The following is a 27,219-nucleotide window of genomic DNA, read 5'->3' as shown; positions in this document are numbered from 1 at the left end:
ATGAGGTGTCATTCTCGAGACGTTGCTTACATGTCTCAACTGCGAGATCAACAGGCACGCTTGTAAAAAGCGAGCAGACGTCGAAAGAAACGATCTCATCTGTGTCTTCCAGGGCGAGCTCTTTGACCTTGTTGATGAAGTCGGATGAATTCTTGATGTCTGTGCCTGTCTTGCCCATTAGCGGAGAGAGAACACCATGAAGGTACTGTGACCACGAGTATAAAGGAGACTTTCTAAAATCCACTATTGGGCGCAGGGGAATCCCTGGTTTATGCACCTTTGGTAGTCCGTATATGGCGGGCGCTGAGCCGTTTGTACATAGCAACTGATAATAAAGCCGCTTCATAGACGGAGGGATGCCCTTGAAGATTTCTGCAAGCATTTCTTGAAGAGACGTCTGCACTTTGGGAGTAGGGTCTTTCGGGATCTGGCAGTAAGTGGTCTGTTATCCTTCACCGGTCACTGTTATCCTTGACCGGTCTTCTAACAAGAAAAAAAATGGAGGCCATGCTTCAGGACGAGACCATTTACTGCCGGATCCCGAAAGACCCTACTTCCAAAGTGCAGACGTCTCTTCAAAAAATGCTAGCAGAAATCTTCAAGGGCATCCCTACGTCTATAAAACGGCTTTATTATCAGTTGCTATGTGCAAACGGCTCAGCGCCCGCCATATACGGACTACCAAAGGTGCATAAACCAGGGATTCCCCTGCGTCCACGCTATTACATTATCATCCAGAAATTTAGGATCTGCCAATAGTCAACGATGATAAACAATGCTCTGTTTTTTGTACTTTGATTTTTCGTTTTGTTTATTTGGTTCCTCAAATGACCTGTTCGCATGGATTCTCGCACACATGACGTGCTTCATTACTCGGTAAGGTACTGCAAAATAGAAGAGCAGGTGGCAAAGATAACATTGATACAGGAACCAACATCAAGATCGGCGCCGTGTCACGGGACGTAGGAAGCACAGCTGTGCACTGTTCTGCATGTTGAAATTTACACGAACTGTACTAGCATTTTGGCTAGTTCTCGAGAATGTAGGCTACAGATTTTTTTTTAAGGTAATATATAATATGACATTCAGAAACAGGTACCTTATGAGAAACGCCTTTTAAACTGAAAACGCACTTATTGCAAGAAGTAGGTATGTGTACTGAGTGATCTCTGTTTTTTAATTTTTTTTTGTTTGCGACTTTGTAGTGGAGCGGGCCAAAGCGAGTCGACCAATTAAGATACGCCAAGATAAAAAGAACATTTTTTGTAGGACTAAACCATCGCACCTGCACAAAAAAAAATTAACGCACAAAGACAAAGAAAAAAGGTTTTCCCGAAATCTGCTCCTCGGGGTCGTTCTGAATCAGTTCAGCTTAATTAGACAGAGTGGGCGAATAGCCCTTAATTAGGGAGAACCAAGATTGCAGGAAGACTGCTCGACCCAGTTCGCTGATCCGAAAACAGTTGCCTTCCGGGAGAGGCTGGGAGAAGAAAAAGAAATGTGTCCGTGTCTGTGTGTGTGCGTGCAGATGGAATGGGCGGCATGACTTTGCAGTGCGCACGGTCCACTGAGAACCAATGTCGCCTACTGCGCCCGATGCATGGAAAATGGACTCCGTGAAGTGCGCAAAAAGCATCCGAACGTGCTTGAGCAAGAGCAAGCCGGGGAAATGCGCTGAATCGCGATTCGGTTTAGGACTCTTGCTCAAATATTACCTTTTGACATGAAGTGAATTAGGAACTATGAAAGCAAGAAAATAAACGAAGGGGTAATCGATTGAAGAGTCACGAACACAGGACAATGCTCATTGGTGCGATGGAATTGGCTACCTCAGGTTAAGTCATAAGCACTCGGGCTGTAAGGACATTTGTTTCAAAACTATAAAGTAGTAAACGCTAGCAGACGTTCTTGGCTCCCTCCCGGACGAAACAAATGCGAACAGTAGTAGTACCGCACTTCTGACCGTCTTCTGCCCCCAGTGGAGCCCGGTGTATAGGATCTAGAGCACTGCGTGGATGCCACGCGAGAGTAGAGAGCTCGACTGCTTGGCAACGGCAGTATTATGCGGCTGGATGCGAACCCGAGCAGGCAGCCAAGGCGGTCGAGCCCGCTGCTAAGGCCGAAGACGCAAGCCGGAATTAACGCCTTTCGAAACGTGAAAAGCACGTGGCGAAAACAGAATCAGAGGAGTGGCGCAAGCGCCATCTACGACCCGTCCTAGAATATGTAGAGCCAGTCCTGACTAAGCATTTCATGCTGATAGCTACTCTCCTTAACTGAGACAGACGAAAAAAGCTTTTTTTATGGGGTGCGTAACCCTTCGACCTTAGTGTCCTCAAACGAGGACCAACAAATAATATATTCCTTAACTCCAGTCTTATGAAAGTCACTGCGAATGAAAGTGCAATTGCTACATAAAGGTTCGATTACTGATACGGGCTTCGCTTTTCACGATTTTACTTGTTGTGGTTGAAAAAGTTGACAAAGACGGCTCACGACACAAACGAAATAAGTCGCTGAATGAGCATGCTCTAGCGCTTATTTTTCTTCAACTATCAACTTGTTTGCGCTGAGATTTTCCTAAGTTCTTTTTTTATACTTTACAGGAAACAATCATGACGATTTAAGGTGTCGGTGCGCTGACATTAATAACAAACGTTGTGCACCATTGAGCGCGTGTCCCTATTTGAAGACGCCATGGCTTGCTAGCTAGCGTGTCGCGCGGGTGAAGCTAAAATGAGTTTAATAATAACTGTTTTAGCTTTTTACTTAAAACAGTGAAATTGCACCTTCGATATTTTTCTTTGTGTGAAAAGGTCCGGGTGCAGATTTGTGGAAGTAGAAGTTGTAGAGCATGCAGGATTAGTAGAAGATGCTGACGTAGGAAAAGCAGAAGCAGCAGTAAAGGAATACGATGTTTTACAAGCATAAGTATTAGAGGAAGAAAAGCTAGAAAAACGGTCTTCCTCGCATTGACCGCGGGCGTAGATGGCGCAGTGACAAGAATTATCCCTACCTACCAACACAGAAAGAGCGGGAAGTCACGATTTCTACAGCACAAGCACACACAAAGACACTCTTTTTTTTTGGGGGGGGGGGGGGGGTGACCAGTTGGTGAAAGCAGCAACAGCGCAAGGTTCAAATTTGAGCCGAGAAACCATGGACCGATCGGAATAAATGAAGGAGAATTCCCGGACGTAACAAAAAATTACTTCAAACTTTTTCCTATATGCCAATGGTTGCCCTCAGCTTCACTCGAGGAGGACGTCATTTCTGTGGCAAGGAAACCTTCGTGTGCCGGGAGAGTTAGGCGAAAGATGTCGTGTCTAGCTTGTAACCGTGGCAGCCTATGCCCTGGTGTCATAAAATGACATGCTGTCATTGTTCAGTATCCGAGAATGCGCCCATTAATTTAATATTTTTAACGCTGAGCTTTAGTACTCCCATGTCGGAAAAAGACTGCCCGGCGTAGGAGCCGCCGGAGCATGTGGACGGAATGTGGCACCTGCCAGATAGGTCAAATGACCTGTGAAGTCTTCACAACTTGCCCACCGTGCAGGTGTAGATCTTCCCAGCCAGTCGCTGTTATTACCGAAACGAGAACTGACTGCTCGTGCGGCTGGTACACCTGCTCAGCCAGCACCCGATGGCAGCGATAGCGGTGTCGGCAACAGCAATGGTAAGTGAGAAATCCTAACGTCCTATTCATAACTTAAAGGCAAGCAAAGCCGCGTGCTGCAAATTCAGTTGCAGTTTATCATAATGTGACCGTAGTTATCAATTCTTATTTCGTGTTCACATTGAGATATTCCCTGCTCTTAATGATTGACCGGAAAGGCACGACGTTACAGTAGCGTTTAAATGTAACAGCAAAACAAGAAGGTGGTATTTTCATGTTAGGGTGACATTTATTTTTAGTTTAGCTTACAACTAAGCTCGTCGTCCGCTGATTTACTTAGATATCTTAGAACTGGGGTAACAGTCATTTCCGAGTACCTTCCGCCATCCTATGCTCGTCTTCATAGGAAGATCAACTCGTATTCCCATTCTTCTATTCTGCCCTATTAAAGCGGCGGCTGGGCGAAATGCAAGATAGAGTGGGAAAAAAACGCGAGTTAAACAGGCTCGATGACGTCAAATCTGCACACGAGAGCTCACGCACGAGCTCCGCGAACCGACAACGGCGCATATGGGCGAGGAAGGCTTTGACGTATTGTACGATAATGTCAGCGAAGGGGCGGCGCCCACTGCAAGATTAACATATCAGCTTTTCATTCCATCATCCATCTTCAGCTGGACCGGTTAACGCGGCCTTTCATCATCCAGTATTCCTCTCCTCGTGCTCTGTACGCCTTATTTTTTTGTATCTATCTTCGCTCCAGTTCCAACACTTTCGCGCGCTGTTCGGATGAAATCGCGTCCGCAGAGTCGCGGGTTCGCCCGCGGGGAGGAACTGTTTGCATTTTTATTTTGCGCGGCGGCGCGTCACGCGGCGGCGATCACTCGGGGTCTGCCCTGAGCACACAAAGGAGCGGCGGCGCCGGGGGAGAGGCACCGATAAGCCTCGCTGGTCTTGAATGGAGACCGCGGTGGGTCGGAATGGTCGGTGTCACATCGCTCTCGGAGCGGATGTACCACCGAGCCTCGAGCGCGCGAGAATGATGAACGAAGAAGAAATGGGTAACGCGTTGGACACCGACAGAAGCCGCTTTGAATACAACGGCAAGATCTATCGTATTATTTGACCCGCAACTCTCTGTGGGGTACAGGACTGTGTTTGGGTGGCTCGACCGAAAGCGTTGGATACTCACTGGCAGATACTTTTATCCAGTTACTGTAGCTGGTTGGCTACTGTGACGTTACAGCGAAGAGTCCAATGCTAGCTCTGCGTATATGTTGGACTGCCAGTTTCTGCGTCGCTTGCGAAACGAGGCTGCGAATCGACGCGCATTTCTGGGTTCATGATTTTCGTGTTCGCGCGTAATCGCCCTGGGTTGGCTAGAAACCAGGAACAATTCACGTACTGCCATCTCATCTTGCATTAACGAGATGCCTACCGTGACAACGCGTGTAACTGCACTTCATTGTTTGACGTTGCCATAAACGACACATTCTACATCGCGGTGCACAAGGTCTCGCCGAACTATACTCCGATATGCCACGGTGCATTACATGGAACTACGGCACAGTACAGTATCCCACTACGCTCGGATACACTCTTCGCTGCACTACACCGTTATACAGTGTTTGACTGACTCGATTTCACTAACGCGGCAGTCTTTTCCTTCTGCCTCATCGCCTTTGCCGGAGCCACATCCAGCTGTGAACAGCTGCTCCGTACGTCGTCTGCTTCCGCTGCGCTTTCCTTTACTCGGAACTCATCATTTAAAATAGCGGGAACCGCGCTTAACGGAGCATGGTACGCATGACAAATCCTGCCTTCCCTCGTCCCCACTTCTCCCTTGTTATTCTTTGCGCGCTCCTGTCGCGGCGACAGCTCTCGTCATGCGAGCAGCCTCCGCGCATCAAGAACACAGAGCCACCCACCGAGTACGCGTAAGAGGGTAACTCCGGCACAGGGAGCCCAGCTGTCGCGCGTGCGAAGACAATGGACCGATGTTGCCCAACAAAACGAAACACGTGGGCTTAAAGTGTTCATTAGCGACTCGGAGAATCTCTTTGTTGTGTTTCGAAACCGGGAGAGGAAGCGGGGACGGGTAGGAGAGGACGAGAACGCCCCCCCCCCCTCCTCTCCCCTCCACCCCTTTTTGCATTGAAGGAACAACAAGCAGCTCACTCACAAGCGTCATCTTCTCTTGGTTGAGTCACATGTGTGGCGTGCTATGCGCCCTGTGCAATTTAAAAGACGATAATTTAAGTTCTTGTGTTAAAAAATAAGCACGCATTTTAGGGGAAAGCTCTTAGTATGTATGCAACGCTTTTCATGGGGATACTTTCTTTCTAAACGTGGCAGTGCAGAGGAAATGCTACTTATTTGCCTTTGCTTAGCCACCGCTTTCAGACACAATTCAGCTATTTCCTTTGGAGTAAAGTGCCATAGGAGGCGCCAGTATTGTCTTTTATTCAGACTTCGCACTGCCTCTCACCTTTTGCAGAGTCTCACCCAAAAGCCATTCCATCTCAATGCATTGGGTAGTGAATAATAATAATATTAATTGGTTTTTGGGGGAAAGGAAATGGCGCAGTATCTGTCTCATATATCGTTGGACACCTGAACCGCGCCGTAAGGGAAGGGTAAAGGAGGGAGTGAAAGAAGGAAGGAAGAGAGAGGTGCCGTAGTGGAGGGCTCCGGAATAATTTCGACCACCTGGGGATCTTTAACGTGCAAAACTGATAAAGAAATGAGGGGAAAAGTAAAACTCTCCTTTTTGTCCTAATCAGGGGCGAGAAGTGACATTTAACAGATGCGCACATATATGCAAATGTAAACTCTTCTGAATATTTCCCCGTCATTGCTGCTTCCTTTGTAGAGAGAGCTGCGGCCTTGCGTCAAGCCGCTCTTTTCTCAAGCGGTTTTTGTCCACATTATCCTCCATAACTTACGGAAATAAAGTTATCACATGGTTAACTGACTGCGACATCTGCAGCGAACAGCGTAGGCCACCCGCATGAAACGGGGCTGCCAACGGGAGTGACCGAGGAGTGAACAGGGAGTGTGACGTGGCCCTTCTCATTTTATCTCGAAGGTCATTGGTCAGTGCTTTGATTACGATTGTGGCTGATAAAACAAGGACAAGTGCAAAACATTGACGCCGTCATAGATACCGTTTTCCCAACAGTCAGCTCTCTATTGCCTCTTCAGGGTCATTGCATAACTTTGACTATGGCTCCTCCATAGCACTGTGAACATCTGAAGGGCCTGTTATGAAGGAAAACTTGTGGCGGAGCTTTACCTGCGAGTTGAATATTCTATGGTCCGCTTATGAAAGGTTGGGGCGTGCTTTCCTGGGCGCCTTCGCTGACACCGCCGCTAATGACGTCTGTATGGCTACTTTGGAGGGGTTTTTTTTTTAGAAATTGAGATATTGGTGTCATGCTGACATCGCCATGAGGTGAATTAATTCAACGATATTCCAGCTTGAGTGTTTCCTTGAATAAAAAATTTCCACTTAATAAAACTTTAGAAATCGATAATTTTCTGCAATGATTTCACATTGTTTTTCAGCGGTTAGGAGTTCATTTCAGTTTCATAAGTTCAAGCACATTTTTTATACTGTTACGCTATGGCGAAGCACCAGGCATTTGACTTCGAGCTTTAGTTTCACTTTACTGATTAAACATGCGACTGATGGTCTGTGAAGGAACACAGCGTTAATGGTATCCCGGGGGTACCCCCACCTAAAAAAAAACGAATTTATGATGCAGAAAACTGTCATATGTGCTGTGACACAAATGGTGTGATTTTCGTTAAAATTGAATAATCAAAATAAAGACCTCATCCTGTTGCGAGCAAAATGATATCAACAAAATCTGACAGAGTGTGATGTATTGAACACTCGATAGCGAGGATGGGTTGTGGTTTCGGCACACAAACTGCATCATCACCCGTGTAACTGCGCAGAATATATGAGTTTCGATGGACGGGTATTTCGGTTTCAGTGGTTATGCCGATGACGGTGATTTCGCAATTAAACCCTTTTACCTGCTTTACAGGGCAAGAAGCAACTTTCACGTGAAACTGTTTACACCTTTCAGTGAACTGTGAATGTCTGGCTGAAATTGCTAAAGCATTAATGCATCATATATAGGGTAGATAAGAAGCAGTATTATGAACGTTTGTTCAACATACAGAGACGTGTGCCTGTCTGCCGCGTGAATAGCTGCCGGGAACGACCCGTCTAATTTTTATACAGATTCTGGCCTCTTCAGACGCATTTGAGCGCCCTTGAGGCCAAAGTCTTTTCGTAAGGAGCCTTTAGCCGTTTCATCCTGCCTTTTGTTACGGAGTAATAAAGCAGTCAGTGATACATAAATGGTACTCCAGTTGCAACCACCATTTGAGCTAGAGAAAATAGCGCTAAACTTGATTAGCATCCTTTAAACAGCCCAAATCGCGAACGTGATTCGCGTTAGAATAAGGCAATGGCACGAGCCCCTCGTTTCAGGAGCCACTTTCTTCGTGAACGTGGCTGCTAGCCGATTTAGTTTAAACACTGCCAGGTTCAGCGCTAGCTACTGCAAGTACATGTAGAAAAGCAATTCGCAGTGACTTGAATGTCAGCGTCGTTGTTGAAATCTATGGAGAGGAACGTGATTGTTCACTCATCCCTGTTATTTAAAAACGGCGAACACTTCGCCTTCATCTACCTGGTCTATTATACGCGCAATGCTTTTAACACATCTAGGCTGCTCTAAAGCTTTATATAGCACGATGTACCGTTAGGTTCGATGTAACAAAAACTAGGCACGTGTTAATTCATGCGCGTTACTGTGCAAACATGTTGTCATCTACAACGAAGTTACTTTTCTAGCGATGTGTTTTGTATCAAGGAATAAAAAGTGAATGGTTGATTGAATGAAAAGGGGGCTGAGTTTATAAATTAAAAAGCGTTTGTAGAGCTAATGAAGTCTAAGAGAGACCGATTATGCGGTCTCTGCGTCCGAGATTCTCAGGTACATTTTTCAGGGTTTTCTATGTATTAGCTTTGGCGTGATGTGGGCCTTCACATTGGTAACCGGAAACCTCTTCGACGGGAATGCTCTCGGTCGGGTCCGCTCGTGTTCGGCCGTGCTCCTGTTCCCAAATATCCGCCTTTCACTGCTGGATGGCGCTGTCATGCACATGCACATAGAAGTGCATTGCTCTCGTGAGAAGGATCAGCGCCTCGGTGCTGCTATAATGTATTAGCGCTGCTTTCATGACTGCTGTCTCCTGTAGGCGGCGGAACAAGCGGCACGCTGCCAGTGGCAGTGACGTTCTGCTGCTTCTGTCGTCTGTCACGGGGCTCTTCGGTGTTCATTGACTTTTTGTGATCTCGGGCAGCACCGCAGTGGGTTCGCGCGCATCTCGAAGATAGGCAACTATACTCTGGTGTATAGTGGCCAAAAGACTTTAAAGACTTTAACGCCAAGCAGTCTACCGAGAAAACCATTGCTTTCTCATGTCCCTCGTTGTAAAATTTTGTTTGCGCGCCTTATTTGAAGCGAGCCAACCGATGTAGGTAGCCGTCTCTGTAAGGATGAGATGCTGACTGACGAGGTCGATTTGCTGAACTTGGTGTGTACTACTGTAGGTAGTGCTGCGCGTCAGCAAGTAAATAAAAGTTTGAAGATTATAAAAAGTGCTTGAACGCAGCAATCGCTACAAGTCCTTCGCACACTGTGACGCGAAGCTGCGAGCAGTTTTACATATATATGCTTCATTAATATTACTGACACCTGTGATAACAGGTATTAACAGGTACCAACAAGGCGGTGCCATGTTAGTAAATAATTTTTGTGCGGTTATGTTTTCCTGGGCACGTTTGGTACTTACTTTAGCTTCATTAACTTGGTGCACTAGGGTCTTTTTTTCATTACTACAAAAAAAAAAAATGGAGGGGCATATTATGTAGCAGTTCTTTTGACAATTTATTGTTTATACTCATCGCCTTTTATTACCCCTGCCTCTTGTGCCAAACCTGGCGAATGGTGTCGGTTAGGAGCTACCAGCCTTGTTCTCAAAGCCAGAAGTGGTATAGGGCAAATAATTTGTCAGCGAAATAATATAGTTAAGAAATACATCTAAAGGTACAAAAAATCAACGTACAATTTGAGATTCAAGAAAGAAAGCTGTGGTTCGGCCATTTATAATTCAGGAATATACAAAAATATGGCAGTGTAAGAAAAAAATGGCGGTGGTTTAGCTCTGGTTAAACGTGGAGTGACGCGATGGCTACAGCTGGCCGGGTGAAACTTGGTCACGTGACCAACCACGTGACGAGCCACGTGATGAGCCGCGCCGCCGGCAGCTACTCCGCACCACGTGACCAACCACGTGACAGCGTGGCGGCGCAGCCACGATGAAGGCACGAAATGCTACCGTAACGTAGCTATTGCTACAAAAAAAAAAAATGACTGGCGATCACACGAAGTGCTGCGAGGAAGTTGTTACAACAGGGGCTGTTGCCTTCCGCTTTAAATTGGTAGCCTTCCAATTGAGGCTCCGAATTTGATTTCACCGTTACTTTTTCGTTCCCCTGCTGCGTTTGCCCCTGGAGGGTCGAGAGGTTCAGCAATACTTCCCGAACCTGCGGTAATCGGAGTCCAAGAAAAGCGCAGTCGAATGAACGTGCACTAATCAGCACGCGCACAGACGCGCGCACATCACTGGTTCGAACAAGCACACACAGACGTGCGCAAACATTTGCACTGCAGATTTCTGCAGGAACGGAGACACGAAACTAAGGACGTAAAAAAGCGTGCCATATCGAAAAAAAGAAAACAATTGTTTTCGAAGGAAAAAGACAAAGTGCGGCGGCATTCCCTGCGGCATAGAGGTAATCGGCGCGCGGCGTCATTAGTCAAGCGGCGCAGCGAGCCGCATATCTCGCTCGCAAGTAGGCCAGGCGTGCAGGAGCCCCGAGTTGAGCGACGCGCCACGGGAGGGAGTCGGCCGTGAGTTGCTGCTAAGCTCCGCAACCTGACAAGTTCGTCGCCACCGGCGCGCCGACGACGCACACCCCCAGCCGCAGAGGGGGGTGGGGGTGGGGGGCAAGCAAAAAGCCGGCAAGAGGCGGCGCTTAGGTGCGAAATTCCGCTTATCGCTGACGGAACGTCGGAAAGCATCATTACGCCTTTAATGGATCATTCGGTCCCGGCTCCACTCTGGCTGTGTAGCATTTGAGGAAATGAAAGAAACGAATTAAAGAGCGGGAGAGGGATGAAAGAAGAGATGGATGACGAGTGAGGGCTAAAATTTGAGCGCTCCGCCGGGCTCCGGTGGAACTTTCCGCGCGGAGTCAAGAGGGGAGGATAAGGCGAAGGGAGGCTTTGGAGGTGGTGAGCCCGGATGAGTGCGAGAGAGTTTGGAGGAGCGTGCCCCGGATCGCGATGATGAAAAAGAGCAACAACAGGTTGAGAACGATTCTGTGCGCCAAAGACGCACTGGTGCAGGAGGAGCACGGAGAGTGGCAGGCGTTAATGAAGCGCTTCCTGCCGGTCGTGCATAAATTATTAAGCGAGGGCGAACTGCAGGGACTGGCTACCGACGAGTGCTGTCGCTGCTGCACGCATCAAGTGTTCCCGGCCGCTGGAGGCGTAGTATTGGAAGTGTGGCTCAAGTTGAAATCGTTTGCGGGGTGGTCGTGGTGCTTTTTTCTTCTTTTTTTTTACGCCGTACTTTACAAAGCTTCGTCGAACTGAGGCTGTGTTTTTATTTGTTGCTTTAACTACTTGCATTTTCCAAACGCTCAAATGTGCCGGAAATGTTTTTAGTGCCTTCACAGTAATCTGCTGGAAGCTGACGAAAGAGAATCAGCGGCGGACTGGACCATAGGCGACTTTTTCGCGTTTTCCTTAAAGGGACACTGAGATGGCTTCGATGGTTCTTTCAACATACGTAAAGTCGTTTACTTGATGTTATGCTATTAAATAACATCCCATGGAGATGAAAAAAATACGGGCTGACGCGACACTAACAATTGTTCCGCATTATTGCTTCCGTGGAATAAGCAATTAGGGTAATTGAAAACAAAAACACAGATATACCGCAACCGAGAAGAAAGCTATTCTAAAAGAGCGGATTCCTTTCGCCTTCATTTGTGTCATTTTTCCTTCTCTCGGTCCTTGTCATGTGTATTTTTTAAATATGAAAAGAATTTCCTTAGACGTTAATCTTACTTGGCATGCCTTCGTTATCGGGAAATTTTTGACTAAACGTAACAATTGATTCAAATTAACAGCTTAACAAGCGAGGCCAGAAACCCTTTGGTATGATCTCATATTAGCATTCCAAACTACCTACAAAGTTCTTTGTTAGCAGCCTCTTGTGGTGTTGGCCACTGCAGTATTTTCTTGCCCCTTGAACTGAAAATCAATTTCCAGTACAGCCGTGAGGAAGAGTACAGGAACCCACTTCTACGTTGTCATTTCGAGTTGCAATTCCATTCCTCATGACTACGCTGCATGTGCTGTTTGGTTTCCTTTAAGGGTGCTATTTAGCAAGTGAGATGCAAGATGCACCATGAGAAACAACATTTTAGGGCTTTAAAACGACTACTCATGTGCCAGGTTTTACTACTTACTTAATTTCACTCACATGCTTGTAATTTTGTTCCCTTGTATAACACCTCGCGTAAAACTCTCGATTAATGGAGATTATAAGGTACTTATAAATACATAAATATTTAACGTATCTGTTAGTTGAAGCGCAGTTGCCGCTTGAAATTGAAAACAGACGTTTTACGTTCGCTCACGGTCCTAAATTTTACCTTGACCGTCGCATAAGTCCATCTCTCTCGCGAGCCGCAACATGCGGACCATGAGGTCAAGTGAAGCATCTAATAAAGACAGCAATTAACGGGCTGAGCATTAGAAGATCACTTGAAAGTTTTTCGATTATTGGAAAGTGTATGCAGGATACAAAAACGAAAAAAAAAGAGCGCATTGCATGACGCAGCCAGTAATTGCATGCACCTCGGAGCAAGATACCATGCCGCAAGCATGTTGCCCTGACTTCAGAAACTGTCTGACGACACCATTTATGCGAGTTTCACAAAGGGCAGGCATCTCTTGAAGCGAAGCAGTGCACCAAGCCGGCACGCGATAAACATTACGTCACGGAGAAGAAGATGCGGCGTATACGCATCGTGCTCTTGGCGCAGGTGTGCGCGACCGTTTGAAGACGCCGCTGTTCATTTCACGACGGCTAGTGGCTCCACACGCGTGCTGGCACTTGAGGCCGTTGGCATCGGCTCCGGCTTTCTTGATGTTCGTCTGTGAGTGTCGCTTTGAAGGCTGCGCGCACACTAGACACGAGTCTCGAGCATTCCTTACCGTCTGCTTTGGGTGTGGAGATGTCATCACAGTCGGAGCAGCTTAGTGCAGTCTCGAGAAGCTTTCTGTAGATGCAACGCATCGGTACGGGCTCTGATGTCGCTATTTCGAGGGCTCTGGTGACTCAGGCGGATGATGAAAGGGCGAATGCGATTTTACTAGTGTGGGAAGTTGCTGCGTAAGAGCGACTCGGTGGTGCACGACAAAATTTTCATGCAGCAAAGGCTGCGGACTTTGGTGCAAGCATTTCTCGTAGTTACGGCTGTTGACACAAGAAAAAAAAAACCCGGAGGAATCATACTCTCCTTGGCGTTGCAGAATAAAAAAATGGCGGACGATTTGACGTGGCTATAATAATAATAATGATTGGTTTTGGGGGAAAGGAAATGGCGCAGTATTTGTCTCATATATCTTTGGACACCTGAACCGCGCCGTAAGGGAAGGGATAAAGGAGGGAGTGAAAGAAGAAAGGAAGAATAGGTGCCGTAGTGGAGGGCTCCGGAATAATTTCGACCACCTGGGGATCTTTAACGTGCACTGACATCGCACAGCACACGGGCGCCTTAGCGTTTTTCCTCCATAAAAACGCAGCCGCCGCGGTCGGGTTCGAACCCGGGAACTCCGGATCAGTAGTCGAGCGCCCTAACCACTGAGCCACCGCGGCGGGTGACGTGGCTAGGCCAAATGCGAATTAAGCGCGCTAGGCGTCGGTTTTCACGTCGGTTAAGGTTCGAGGCTCGGTTTTCAACATGAAGCCGAGTTTAGGAAAAGGTTTAGGTTTTGAAGCAATAGCGTTAATGCATTGATGCTCATATATGCCGAATTGATCATTCTCCACTCTAAATTTATAGATTGCTGGCAGTACTCATACCACTCCTGGCGCAGTGCTGTAGCGGTTAAGCGATGCGTCACTGCGCTGCGATGACAGGTGCTGCCACCCGTGGGGCTTGTGAGACTCGGATTACTCTTCCCGAGCAACCTCAAGGTCACAGAGAGAGGCTTCTGACAGACGAAATCTGAGATTGAGGGTTTAAGAGATCGTGGACTGAGAAATTCTATGCGACCCACGTTACAGAAAAAATCATCAAAATCATTATCAAACGATTTAGCAGACCACGAGAAATAAGGATTCTGATGTGAACCCTGACGTGACTAAATAAACACCATACGCGCCTGCCTCTAAGACAAGAGATTGACATGTCTGAACTGAGATACCGACAAGAGGCCTGTTTAGGCGTGTAAAATGCTATGGGGGGGGGGGGGGGGGCGGACAGCCTTAGTGCATGACAAGCCCTTTAGCGCGGGACTGCACCAATGAGACGAGCGTTTTGAACCTGGAGTGTTTCTGGCTTGAGTTCGACGCCCATGCTCTCTCCTCGCTCCACATACATGCGTCTTCCTTTCTGCCTCGTAGGGACGCAGCCATCGACCGGTCCTTCTCTGTCTGGCGGCTTACTTGTGACAGCTGACGCCGGGAAGTCTGTTGCCAACGCCCTAAATCTTCTCGCACGTAATAACGGTTCGTGAAATGCTCGCACCCGCCACTTTGACAGTCGCCGCATCTTAGCGCGAGCTAGCAAGTCAGCAAGAATGCCGACCAATAACGAGTCGCTGGCACGTACTGCTTTGAGATTGGTCCCCCTAAGTTCCCGGCGCCAGGGGTGGCAGTACCGCTCTAATGCCGTAAGAATTTGGCCGAAAGTTGCGAGTGCGTCGCATAGCACGCACGAATATTCACGTATGGAATGCCTCTAGCTATTATAGGCAAATTTCGGCGAACATCGTCCAAAAACGTCGAAGAATCTGAGGTCAAACATTAAGCCGAAATCATCCGAAAACCTCCGATCATTTTCGTCCCAATCACATCCAGCATAAAAAAAAAATTTACGGGTTATCTGCGTTCCTATTCCGCCACGTCTGTGTAAACCACGTCCAGTCTGTTGGCTAATTTTTTTCTGTAGAGCTTTCGCTCTGCCCATTCGTCTGCCCTCATGGTGTACCGGGTGGGAGAGGCGGGATAACGGGTTAGTGGCCCTAACCGCTAGGGAAGGCGGGGACCGAGTCTCGTGTTGCAGCATCCGACAGAGGGACGCAACAGTGGCTGAGGAGGTAGCTATTTAGCTGACCCTAGCTCAGCAGAATGTCAGGGTGATTATAACCGATTCCAAATCGGCTATCCGCAACTACAACGTAGGCAGGGTAACTGCCGGAGAAGTCAAAATCCTGGCTGCCAGCCCGACACCGGCAGAGCTAAGCCTAGTCTGGACTCGGGTCCACGAGGGCCTCCGAGGAAACGAGACAGCGCACGCATTGGCCCGAGGACACACACACCGGGATCCCAGTGTCCGCTGGAAGGGGAGGGAGATGACGGCGGTCAAGAATCAAGTCTTCATCGCCCTCCGATTCCTTGACGGGTGCAAATAAAGTTATTTCATCATCATCACGGGCGATCAGTGCGATTGAAGTGTAGGGAATGCGTTAGCTCCTCTTTCACGCGTTCGTACTGCGAAACAAAAAAGTGATTTTGAGAAAAGTAAAGGTGCATTACGCAACTCCTTTGGTGGACACCTCATGCGAGCCATGAGAGAAGGGGGAAGGAGGGAGTGAAAGGATGAAGGAGTAGTAGAAGTAATAAACTTTAAGAAAGTGAAAGAATTTGAAGCTCCTCTTGTGACAGCGCGCGGGAGGAGCCCTAAGTCAGGAACTCCTGTGGCCTTGGCTGGCGAGCGGGCCCGGTTCACCGGCTGTCGCCTGTCGTCCAGGCTATAAAGCTGAGCAGCGCGGCCTCCCACTCGGACAGGGTGAAGTCAGAGCAGGCGGCGCAGTAATGAAGGGCTCAAGTTAAATTTTAAACTCTCAGGGTTCTTTAAAGTGCACGGACATACACAGCACACAGGCGTTTTGCGTTTCAGCGACGCGAATGTTTGAGAAGGCCGCTGAAGAGACACTGAAAGCTCTGCCCATTAAGAAAACAAGAAGCGACGGAACGCGACGGTACTTAAAACACCTGTAGAGACCCGCGTGGCTAACGCAACCACCTTCCGAAGCTATGGCGCCAACAGCCTCTTTCCTACCGAGGCGAAGGTTGTTGTTGCCTCTGAAGCGATTCGTTCCTGGGTTGTTGGTGTAGCGTGTGCTGACGTCACCTCCCCTTCTTCGGCACGTGGATGGCTCTGGTCACACGGGTTACTACACACAAAAAGCAGCGAAGGAAGCCGAGCGCGGTGTCAAGCTATAAAACGGAGGCTCCTCAAGACTAAGTGCAGCTATATCACGAGCCTGGAATGCGCCATGCCTTCCCCGCTGTACATTTCATGCTTACATGCATTTCGAAGACGACACAGACTATCAGTCTTTGTTCCACTCGAACAGCAACCAGTTCATTCATTTGAGCACGACTCAACTCGAATACTTAAAGAAAAAAAAAGTATTTTCTCCAAGGAGTTTCCTTCAGGACTTTTTTTTTTACTTGGCGTTTGCTTTGTTTGTGTAATAAGCTACAGCTTACCTTTCTCCTTTTCATCTTTGAAGGAGTCATTTCAGGCAAAAAATCAGTGGTCACCTTTTGAATCTACACTCGGCTTTTCATGAGGATAGAGGGAGGACTCCCTTTATTAAACGGCCGTGCATGCAGGTCACCCTAAAAGCGAAATTGTCCTTTGAAGTTCCCAATCACAGCAAAAAGGAGTAAATAATTTCGTCCGTACAATCTCCTCTCATGCAGCCAATGTTAACATTTTTATTTTTATGCCAAAGATAGATACTGATGAGAATGGCATTCAACGTGTTTTGACTTTCGTTTAGGAGGCCAAGAAAAAAACTAAAGAAAAATCCGAAGTGTAGAAGGGGAAGTGTTTCCACGAAGCACGCAGTTATTCACGCATGCATAAGGAATGCCGCCATTTCATTTAGAGGGATGGCGGCGGCAACAACATGGCACGTTAAAGGAGTGAGAAAGCGTAGAGAAAGGCCCTAAAAACAGCGTTGCTGTCGCGTATACGCTTGGAAAGCCAGCCCGCTGGGGGCAAGTGCGCAACAGCGACCACTACCGACGACACAGGGCTAGGCAGCAGGAGCCGGTTGCAGGGAGGGGGAGGGAAGCGTTGCAGGGAGGGTTGCAGGGAGGGGTGGCGAGGGAAGGGGGGCAGAACCCTCTCTTTAGCTGGCAAGCTAGTGGCGGCGGCGGCGGGCGCGACTATCGAAAGGAAGCGCAATTTCACACCCGACATTTTTATGGGCGGCCATTATTTACAGGCCAAGAGCCGTTTGCGAGGTTCTTCAAGGCGAACTTTGTGCTTTGCCTCCGTGGGCCGCACCACGAGCACGGGCGCTCATTGTTCGCGCTCGCGCCGGGTCTAGCGACTGCGCGTCGGCTGCTGCGAGCTCTCTGCCGCCCGCTGTTTTTTTTTTTTTACAACGAGTGCGACGACGACCGCCTGCCCCCCCCCCCCCCCCCCCCCCCCCCCCACACACACACACACACACCCCGCGAAGGAGGAAAGGGACGGCGCGAACGCTGTTAGCAGTGCGGCCGTAAGTAGCGCGTGCAGAAAATTTCGCGAGCCAGTTATGCCTTTGGAGCGAGAACAACCGTCTGAATGCCGCTTCCTTGTATCGCCCGTTACCCGCGTTTTTCCGCCGCCGTTACTCGGGGCGCGTGGCAGCAACTGCGCTCCGCTCGTGCGAGGCAGTACGCGGTGTGTGCAGACGTTTCTTTACTTTTTTTTTTGTAAATGAAGAATGAGCAATCGGAAAAAGTTGAAACGATTTCGCGAAGAATATTCGTTAAAGAGGGTATTGCGCTTAACACGAACTGCCACTTAACAAAAACTGGGGTACTGAATAGAAGAAAATTCATTTGATTGCTTCACTGGTGACTGTGTGCAAGATGGCTGAGATGCATATAGAGAGCATAAACCTAATGTTAGCCAGTCTGTAACGCCGATAGCGACGTAGCGATAGAAGCTAGCAGAGGTGCTGTGTGGTAATCGGCGACAGCGGTCACTTTCTCTTGAGCCCGATCCTCCGAGCTCAATTTCCCATTTTCCAAGAAACTGGTTCCAAAATTTTTTGTTAGTGACGTGTTCGTAATGTTGGTTTATTTGGAGAACCAAGGAAAGTTAAGTAAAAACGCGTTTCTATTCAGAACTAGTAGGATAAAACTTTGAAGCACTGAAAATATCTATCTACTACACTTCTTAAAGGCTTCTTCGTAGCTGTGCGATTAGGATATTGATGAAATAATAGTACAAGCTGATAACGACAGCCGGAACGAAGCGTAATGTTACTGGCTTGGTCCGATACGTTTTCTTTTGTAACGCGAGTAAACATTTTTCGCTATATCTGTCGGCAGTTTTGGTTTTGTAACATCAACCGATTCAATTTATTTTACCACTTTCAAAGCAGCCGTGCCCGCTTCACTTGATACAGTCCTTTGATATGCTGTCTACTTGAGTACGTGAGCTTGCTAGCTGAATTTTTCAGGACACATAATAAGCATTTAGTTGGCTGAAACTGCTTTCTTACCTAAGCGTCACCGGCGAAGTTCTGTGTGCGTAGAAGAAGAGTTCCGGTTACCCATCTGTATATACGTAGTACAATATTTCAGTGAACAGCTTTTCTGCTTGCTGCGGCACTTTATTCCATTCTCTGAGGTTCTTGCTCCCGTGAGCAGTTTTTTTCAGCCGCAGTGCTTTTGCGGTTCTGAAATTGATTGAACAATCCTCCTGATTGTATAGCGCGTGTCTGTTAATACCGCTGCTGCTTTTTGCATTAAGTGTATTAGCTGACAGTCCGCGCATTGACCAAGCAATACGAATATGTTATTTTTAAGTTTCTTTAACTTTCATAGCTCTAAATGATTACGGTGATTTTTGCGGCTCGGAATAAAAATGTCCGTAGTGGGAGCGCGAAATCATATATTCAAGACAAAAAAACAATACAAACTGATGACCGCTTCTGTTCTTCAATGTCAATGAATGACATATCAATGGTGTCCACCATTCGCGCATGTCGTTCATCGCGTTTACGTAGAATAGGGACGCTGCCCAACCCGTGTCATGACAGTTCCTATACGGCAGCGACCTCTTTAATAAAGCCTGAAAAAAAAAATGAAATGCTGACGATCGTTGCAGAGATCTGGCGCCATTAGTAAAGCGCGAAAGCCAAGTGAAGTCACGATAGTGATATTCTTTTCGACCGTTGCTTCACCACAGGGAATAAAAATTAGCGAAACTGCTCGAGTCAAAACGAACAAAAACAAGTCCCAAAGTGCGCAATGAAAAGTTGCCACCTGTTTCATACCAAGTCCCAAGAGAGAGAGAGAGAGATGCACAGGCTCCAGCCAGAATCCGATCGAGCAGCTGCATTATCAGCGGATCTCCGGGCGCGTTTATTTGGTGCGTTGCTGTGTTGATTATTTCTTTGTTGTTTGGTGAAAGCGAGTGCACAACGTACAGCGTGCACTAGTTCCTGCTCATCTGACACATGTGGCGCCAGGGTGCAGAAACGACCGAAGACGAAAAAAAAGGAAAAAAAAACCAAAGCGGAAGTTGGGTTTCTCCAAGAGAGGACGCATACACCCAGGGAGCAATGACAGACATCGGTACTGGAGCTGCCCTCAGCACTAGCGCCACGCCGGAGCACTTTTGAAACGGCAGCGACGCGTCGTCCCAATAGGAGACGGCCAAGATGCCACAGTGGGACTCGTCGGCGGCTGGCGCTTTCTTCGGAGCGTTCTTTGAGTGCCACCGAAGCCGTATGCTTGAGTGATGGCAGCGCTCTCAATTCTTACTCGCCTCGGAGGCGGTGATTGGCTCCGCGGCGCCCTCTGTCGAAGTGATGGGGTCGCAAGCTGCTGCGTCCCCCTTACGAGCTCCCCAGCCGGCGCAGCTCGTTACGGCGATTCGTCACCTTTATTTACAGCAAGCATCGACGCCTCCGACCTCTAAATGACCTCCAAGGCTGCCTTTCCCGTCGTCGTCTCAGTTCTTCGTGCTCCATGCTGCCGGGCTTGAGTGCGTTGTTGGGAAGGACTGTGACAAGCTCACCGCGACGTAACGAAGGACACTCGGAGATGAGACGGGAGTCCGCGCTGGACAAAAGTGCCTTTGTGCGTGTTAATTCGCGCCATTAGCCACGTGGCATACCATAAAAGCTTTATAAAAGAGTCTAAATCTGCTTCGTAAAACTAATGCAAAAGTGACGTAGAAAATGAGCTCCAGTATTAACTACTTGTCTTTCCGGTTGCCTGCCATCGTTTTGTATATTAAATTTCAAATGCCGCACCGTCGTCTGACGTTGGTTTCCTGGCCTAGGCGAGGATCGTTCGTTTCAGTTTGAAGCCTGGCATCGTCCGCCCCGTAAACGTTACTGGAAGGGAGCAGAAGAGGCGATGATGTCCTACATTTCGATGGAAGAGATATATTTGTACGGGAAGTAGTGAGCGGCTATCAGAAAAAGAAAAGGGGGTAAAATTTATGAGGTTATGATTTGAAATACGCCTTGTCCTCACCAAGCTGGAATGGGTCACATGTGGGTTTCGAAAAACACGTATATTAGACGTTAACAACTACGCGCACTGAGGGATGATGCTAGCTCTGGTCTCCACAACGCTGTGGATCTTATAAAATTCTTTGTGAGTCGAAAAAAAACTTCAGAAAGGATGCTTCTGTGCAGCACGAAATAAAGGAGGCGCGCACTGCCTACTGACTAAAGGAGCGGCGGCATCCTCGCGTGTGCTTTGTCCCTTGCTTTGCACACTTGTCGCGAGAGAAGTCAACGCGTACCTCTCTACAGCAGTCCTGCTCGAGGGGACAGCTGGTTCTGCAGAATGTCTTCTGCTCTCCTCTTTCTATTCGTACTCCGCCTCAGTGGATTCTTGGACGCTCCCTGATGACGTAGTATGTGCCTCAAAGTTATACGTGGCAGCCTTTATGCGACAGCGTCGATATGAAGCGGTGTATGTTGGTGCCGAAAAGAGCCGGGTGCCTTGGTCCAGCTGCCCAACGTTGCAGTTTAGAAATCGACCGATGCCAGGAAGTTAAACCCTACAGAAAAGACGAGTTAGTAAGTGATGAACAGAAGCTGCCAGTTAGCAGACTTCAGTTAGCGGACATCGAAAAAACTGACGCGAAATGAGAAAGATCATGGGCAGTTCTTTGCGTGTGACGCCGTCAACTTATATGGATAGTTAAGTAAAACCCTAGAGATGAAAAACTCACCAGCTCCCTCGTGGGACATTACGCACAAAATATAAAAACAACACGGGGAATGTTTTCGTAACTTCTAAAAAGGATGGTTCCTGTTTTGATGATAAGACCGCGAGAAAAGATCGATGTGTCCTGTGATGAACACACCCACATAAGCATACTGTGTGTAAAAATTTGTGGGGTCCCATATGCACATATGATAAACAGTGCCACGAAGCGTTGGGAGTCATGAGAGCCACAAAGTGACTGATGGCTGTAATTTAGGACGCAGGAAGTTCATAGGCGGCTCATTTTTGTTCTGTTAGAGTTCTTGATGGAAAGCTTAACTTGCTGTTCGATGAACAAGCTCTCTCCTGACACACAGACGTTGTGCGAATGGCGTCGCAGTCCTGGCTAACTCATGGAGAAAAGCTTTATGAAAGTGCAAATCGGATGAGTAAATTGACGAGTGGTTTGAAAATTATATTATCGAAATATGTGCGTGACAGGAACCGCACTTATTCGCGTAAGGATATTCACACGTACCATTCTTACCTCTTGTCTCGCAGAAAGCGCACGCAGCTAGAAGACAGAAAGAAAAATGTATCTTATGCGCCGAAATTTGTTCTGTTATCTTATCCGACTGTCCTATGAAAGAACGCCAAACAGGCTGATAAAAAAAAAAACTGAGCGCAGCTGAATGCAAGAACAAACTCGACAGGACCTTGGACGGTCATGTTGATCGGCCCCTTCGTTCGTCCTGTTAAATTGCCCCACTAACCCCAATAACCTAGGCGTCTTAGACATGACATGTTAGACAGTGCGCAAAGCGGTGTGCATTTGGCCAGCAAAATTAACCGCGGCATACACTTTCTTAAGCCGTTCTTTAAAAATTCTCAAGGTGAAATGCACATTTGAGACAAAAAAATCACAGAACTCCTATGAACTTCATCTCAGCGTTTGCAAAACCAACACTCTCAGTGAAACATCCGTCATTCATTTGTGAACAGTATTGGGTGCTGCACTATGAACGATAAGCATTTTATATCGCAGCAGATTATATATGTATTGAGTATATAATAGGAGTCTGTATCTGTAGTAATGTTTATTTTATTTATTTATTACATACTGCAGACCCCTGGGTCCAAGCAGAGGGGCATTAGAATATATAGAAATATTAATAAACAAAACAGGAACAGACAAGTACACATTTATACAATTACTAGTCACACTGTAGCCAGTAAACCATGGTTCCAGTCCAATATTGTCCGAGGAAAAAAGAAAGTTTAAACGTATCAGTTCGAGCATAATAGGGTGTGAGTGAGTCAGGATGATGACGTCTTGTGTGGCGCGTTAATGCAGGCGTTATATAAGGTGATTTATTCATTTGAAGTTTGTTGTTAAGAAGGAGGGAAAGGAATTCAAGTCTCAACTGTTTTCGACGTGATTCAAGGGTACGTATACAATTGTCTGCCATAATTTTAGAGAGAGAGTGAGGCCGTCCGAATTTAATAAATATAAACCTAACTGCCTTTCTTTGTATTTTTTCAAGGCGACTGATATTTGCCTTAGTGTGAGGATCCCCTAAAATACATGCATACTCGAGCTTTGGTTGAACAAATGAAAAGTAACAGTAATTTCAAATTAGTAGGGGCGTTTTTTAGTATAAGCCTTACATTGATGGACGTGCATGTTATGAAAGAATGTACATAGTTGTACATACTTGCATTTCCATGTGAAGATATCACAAAGACATTATAACAAACCACTTCGGCAAACGAGTTGGGCGCCCAATGGTACGGCAGAGTGATGGTGCACGACATTCATGTGCATTTTGTGAACAAATATCCGATGCAGTGTTCTTTCAATTAGAGCTGGTGCCAGCGGTTCCCGAGCCGAGTTCGAAAAAATGTTTGCGCCTGAGAACAGTTCATATGACTGGCCAGCGCCTCTAAGTTGGTCGCCCGCGACGACAATTAATTAATTATCACCAAAAGCATCGGCCGATTGCAAATCGACGTTGCGTGCGAAGTGTTTATGAATTCGGCATCGTTCTAACTGAAACACACTCCAATATTCGTTGTTTTGCGTCTTTTCAGCGAGTCGAAGTGTAGTCGAAAGATTAGGAGGGCTTTGTTGGGGCAATTAAGCAAAAAGGGTGCAGTGCATTCCGCGCAGCGCCACACTCTAGCGGCGGCGAGTACAGGAAGCGGGATCTCTTTCTCTCTCTCGAGGCTAAGTAGCTCCGCCAGGCCAACAAAAGACGCATTCCTCGCACCAGAGCCGTGGCGCGGAGCGAGACCTGTTTTTCCTGGCAGCGGGTGAGAAATGCCACAAACGTCAGGAGCAATAAGCGAGACGGACAAAGCGGTCGTCTACGTAACAAACACGACGGCACGAGAGCGGAGGTGGTGGAGGAGGAGAAAGTGTGCGCAGAAAGAAGAGGGCCGAGAGGAAGAGAATGCCCCCCCCTCCCCCCCCCCTCCTTCTGGCGCAGTGCCCCTCGTCGTCGGACCCCGGGTCGTCATCCGAGCATCAATCAGGCCTAGAGCGAGAGGCCAAATCGGTCCGGCCATTTCAGGCATTTCGCGACGCCGGCCATCCTGCTGCCCGGCCAGCCGCCGCCACCGCCCCTTCTCCCGCCTGTCTTTGTTTGGCCTTTTTCTCCCGTAACGGCACACATCATTTTGTCGCTCAAGTTCCTGCGCCTGCTCCGCAGTGCTGCTGCTCCTTTGCTGACGCCATGGCTGCTTGCTTCCTCCTTTATTTTCCTGTTGTGCCGTCGCTGGCCCGCTCAGTGCCCCAGCGTGGTACTTGTGTTCACTTACCACGGCGGGCAATTTGTCTATCTGTAGGTACATTTATAGAACCGAACTTTTTTGGCACCGTATCGGTGTAATGCTGTCTACTATACTTTCTTCCGCAGGGAGCGCTCTTAGGTGATTTAAATGATGCTCCTTTCATTCTCGAGCAGCGGCGCGTAAATTAGAATAAAAAACACAAAGAAAAAAGCTAAAAAGTTGTGGCGTTCCTGCAGCGCATCGTTGGCTGTTCTTGAGCTCACGTCTTGATACTTTTCCTGCCTCGGCGTGTGGCCATTTACGTCGTGTGCATCGACAGGTAATTTAGCTATAAAGTTAACCCGTAAGTATTTTTCCTAGTGGTTTGAGGCGTCGGAATGGGTAGTTTTGCCTCACGTTTAATGATTGAAAGGTAGCTTAACTTAAGTCCTAATATTCAGGCACCTTATTACAAAATAGTAAATAAGAATTTCAATTAGCTGGATGAGAGAAAAACTGTCCATCACGGTGCTAGATTTAATTTCACGCAGCACTGAGGATAGTTTATTTTTTGAAGGTTTTGACGCCTAGGGTGTCTGTCTGTTTGTCTGTCGTCTGTCTGTCCGTCTGTCTGTCCGTCTGTCTGTCCGTCTGTCTGTCTGTCCGTCTGTCCGTCCGTCCGTCCGTCCGTCCGTCTGTCTGTCCGTCCGTCCGTCCGTCCGTCCGTCCGTCCGTCCGTCCGTCCGTCTGTCTGTCTGTCTGTCTGTCTGTCTGTCTGTCTGTCTGTCTGTCTGTCTGTCTGTCTGTCTGTCTGTCTGTCTGTCTGTCTGTCTGTCTGTCTGTCTGTCTGTCTGTCTGTCTGTCTGTCTGTCTGTCTGTCTGTCTGTCTGTCCGTCCGTCCGTCCGTCCGTCCGTCCGTCCGTCCGTCCGTCCGTCCGTCCGTCCGTCCGTCCGTCTGTCAGTCCCGAAACGACAGTAAAAACCACGATACTTTGTCATGCCTCCTAGCGTCTGTTTGAAACTGCATTCTCCTTTACTTATTAAGAAAGTGACGCCGAGGCTTTGAGAACTGAAACGAGGAAACTACGTAAATGAACTGCACAGGGAGGTCATGCACTTCTCTAAAGAACTGCAGTGTTAAAAAGGTGCACAAAACATACCTCGAACCTTATACGCGCTAATGAGGTTTGCATGGTCCAGAATTGTGTATACGTCTGGAACGTATGCATATTGCATTTAATGCAGTTTCGTACTTTACCGGTTGTCATGTTGATAGGAAGGCAAGGGAAGCGTAGCTGTATACGCGCCAGGGGATCAGGTAGAGTGACGGGGTTAAGGAATTCGCTGTAAAAGACGTATCCTCAGCTGGCACGGGACATTCAGAAACTGCAGGTTACTGGTGGAGGGTTTCCTTTTTCATTGTACTTGACTGATGCTGATGTTGGTGACAGTGGTGGTGGGGAGGAGGAGGTTGACGATCTCGCTTGCATCATGTCGCGGCGGCCACATTTCGATGGAGGCGAAATTCTAGAGGCCCGTGTACTGTGCGAGGCCAGTGCGCGTTAAAGAACCCCAGGTGGTGGAAATTTCCGGAGCCCTTCACTACGGTCCCATAGCCTGAATCGCTTTGTGACGTTAAAACCCCTAAACCATAAACTACGCTGCGGATTCCTTTGTCTCATCAAGTGTCGCTTTATGTCATCTTTGGCGCAGTCGTGGCGCTGCTTAGGCGCCGTTTCCCTTACGTCAACCGACGTTGTGCCTTTCGTGCTTGGTGGAGAGACGATACAAAAAGCTGCTCGCGGCGAGCGAGAAGGAAGAAAACTCCTGCGGCTGCCGATCTGCTTCTGCCTATCATTACGCTGTGTGCACGAAGGGGTTCTCAGCACCCCTTTCCTTTTCCGGCACCCATGAAGACAACACTTTCCTCTTCTGACGACACTTTATTTTGCGAAAAAAAGTGACTGACGTTTACGGTAGACGGCAATGCAAAATCTGAGTGGCAGCTCTTCACACGCCACCTGCCACCGCTGGCAGGAGGCGTGTTATGCTGCTAGAAACCCTACGAAATCTTTCCTTGGCAGCCGCCTTCCAAGCGGTTACGTCGACGAGGCCGACGCCGATGCTGACTACGACGCGTAATGCAGAACAGGCACCTGAGAGCTGCTCTCTAAACAGCTCAAGGATTTTGTTACACAGCACTGTCGACCACAGAAAAACCGGAAATTTCTTCCTCGATGCCAAACCTAACAGGTTTCCTCGTTACTGGCTCGGACCTTGTCACGGTTTGGTGCCGATGCATTGGCGTTTCTGTATTCCCTCCTGCAGTCCCTGTGGAAGAGTTCTCACTACAAGAAACCAATTCGGCTGGATCAGGTTCTTTCTTGGGTATCTTCTTGCCTTGGGTATCTTCGAGCAGCTTGAGTAGAGGTTCAGCTATTAGTGGCGAGGCACGAGAAGCCTTATTCGTTTGATAAACCAACCATAATATTCAGTAATGAACGTTCTATCTTGCCCGTAGGGCACAAGTAAGCAGGGCACGTATTGCATTATAGGCTACTCGCTTTTACACAGATTTTACAAACTCCGTCTTGAGATTGATACTCTCGTAATCATGCAAGAAGATCATCCCCAGTTTTCAAGCCCATTATGCAAGCTTTAGAATAAGACATGACTTTGGATACAGCCAAGCAGTCGCCGTCATGTTTCGAGAACTTGGGAGCTCGTGAGAGAGTGTCGGCAGTGTTTAGCGCTTTTTCCGGCACAACTCTGAACGTTTTGAAGTTCTCACCGGTCACTTTGAAGGTGCTTAGTTTTTTCAGACTGGCCACTCGTGATGTGTAGCGATCCGTCGACTTAGTGTTCTTCAGGTTTTTCTTTTCGCTGAGTCTAGAAGAGATATAAAAATGTTCGAAGCGATTCTTTCATCTCGCTGGCTGCTAGTAGACGTTTGGTCTCGTCTCTTCCCTTAAAAAATGGCCTATAGACAGTCTATAGATGTCTTATAGACTATTTCATTCCTATGGATATTTCTTTTTGTCTATTCGTAGTCTTCAGTGTGTCTATAGACTAAAGTACACTAGAAGTATATGGCCATAAATCTACAGATTATATATAGAATATGGAAATTGTATTGCCTATAGACAGTTCTATAGGGTTTGTCTATAGACAGTCAACAGACCTTATAAACAATAGTCTATAGAGAGTCTAAAATTTTTTCGCAAGGGTCCACACAGCATGGAATGCACTGCCTC

The sequence above is a fragment of the Amblyomma americanum genome, chromosome 3, assembly GCF_052857255.1.
Source record: "Amblyomma americanum isolate KBUSLIRL-KWMA chromosome 3, ASM5285725v1, whole genome shotgun sequence".
Taxonomy (NCBI): domain Eukaryota; kingdom Metazoa; phylum Arthropoda; class Arachnida; order Ixodida; family Ixodidae; genus Amblyomma; species Amblyomma americanum.
The sequence above is the reverse complement of the archived record's forward strand: the minus strand, read 5'-3'. Positions refer to the sequence as shown.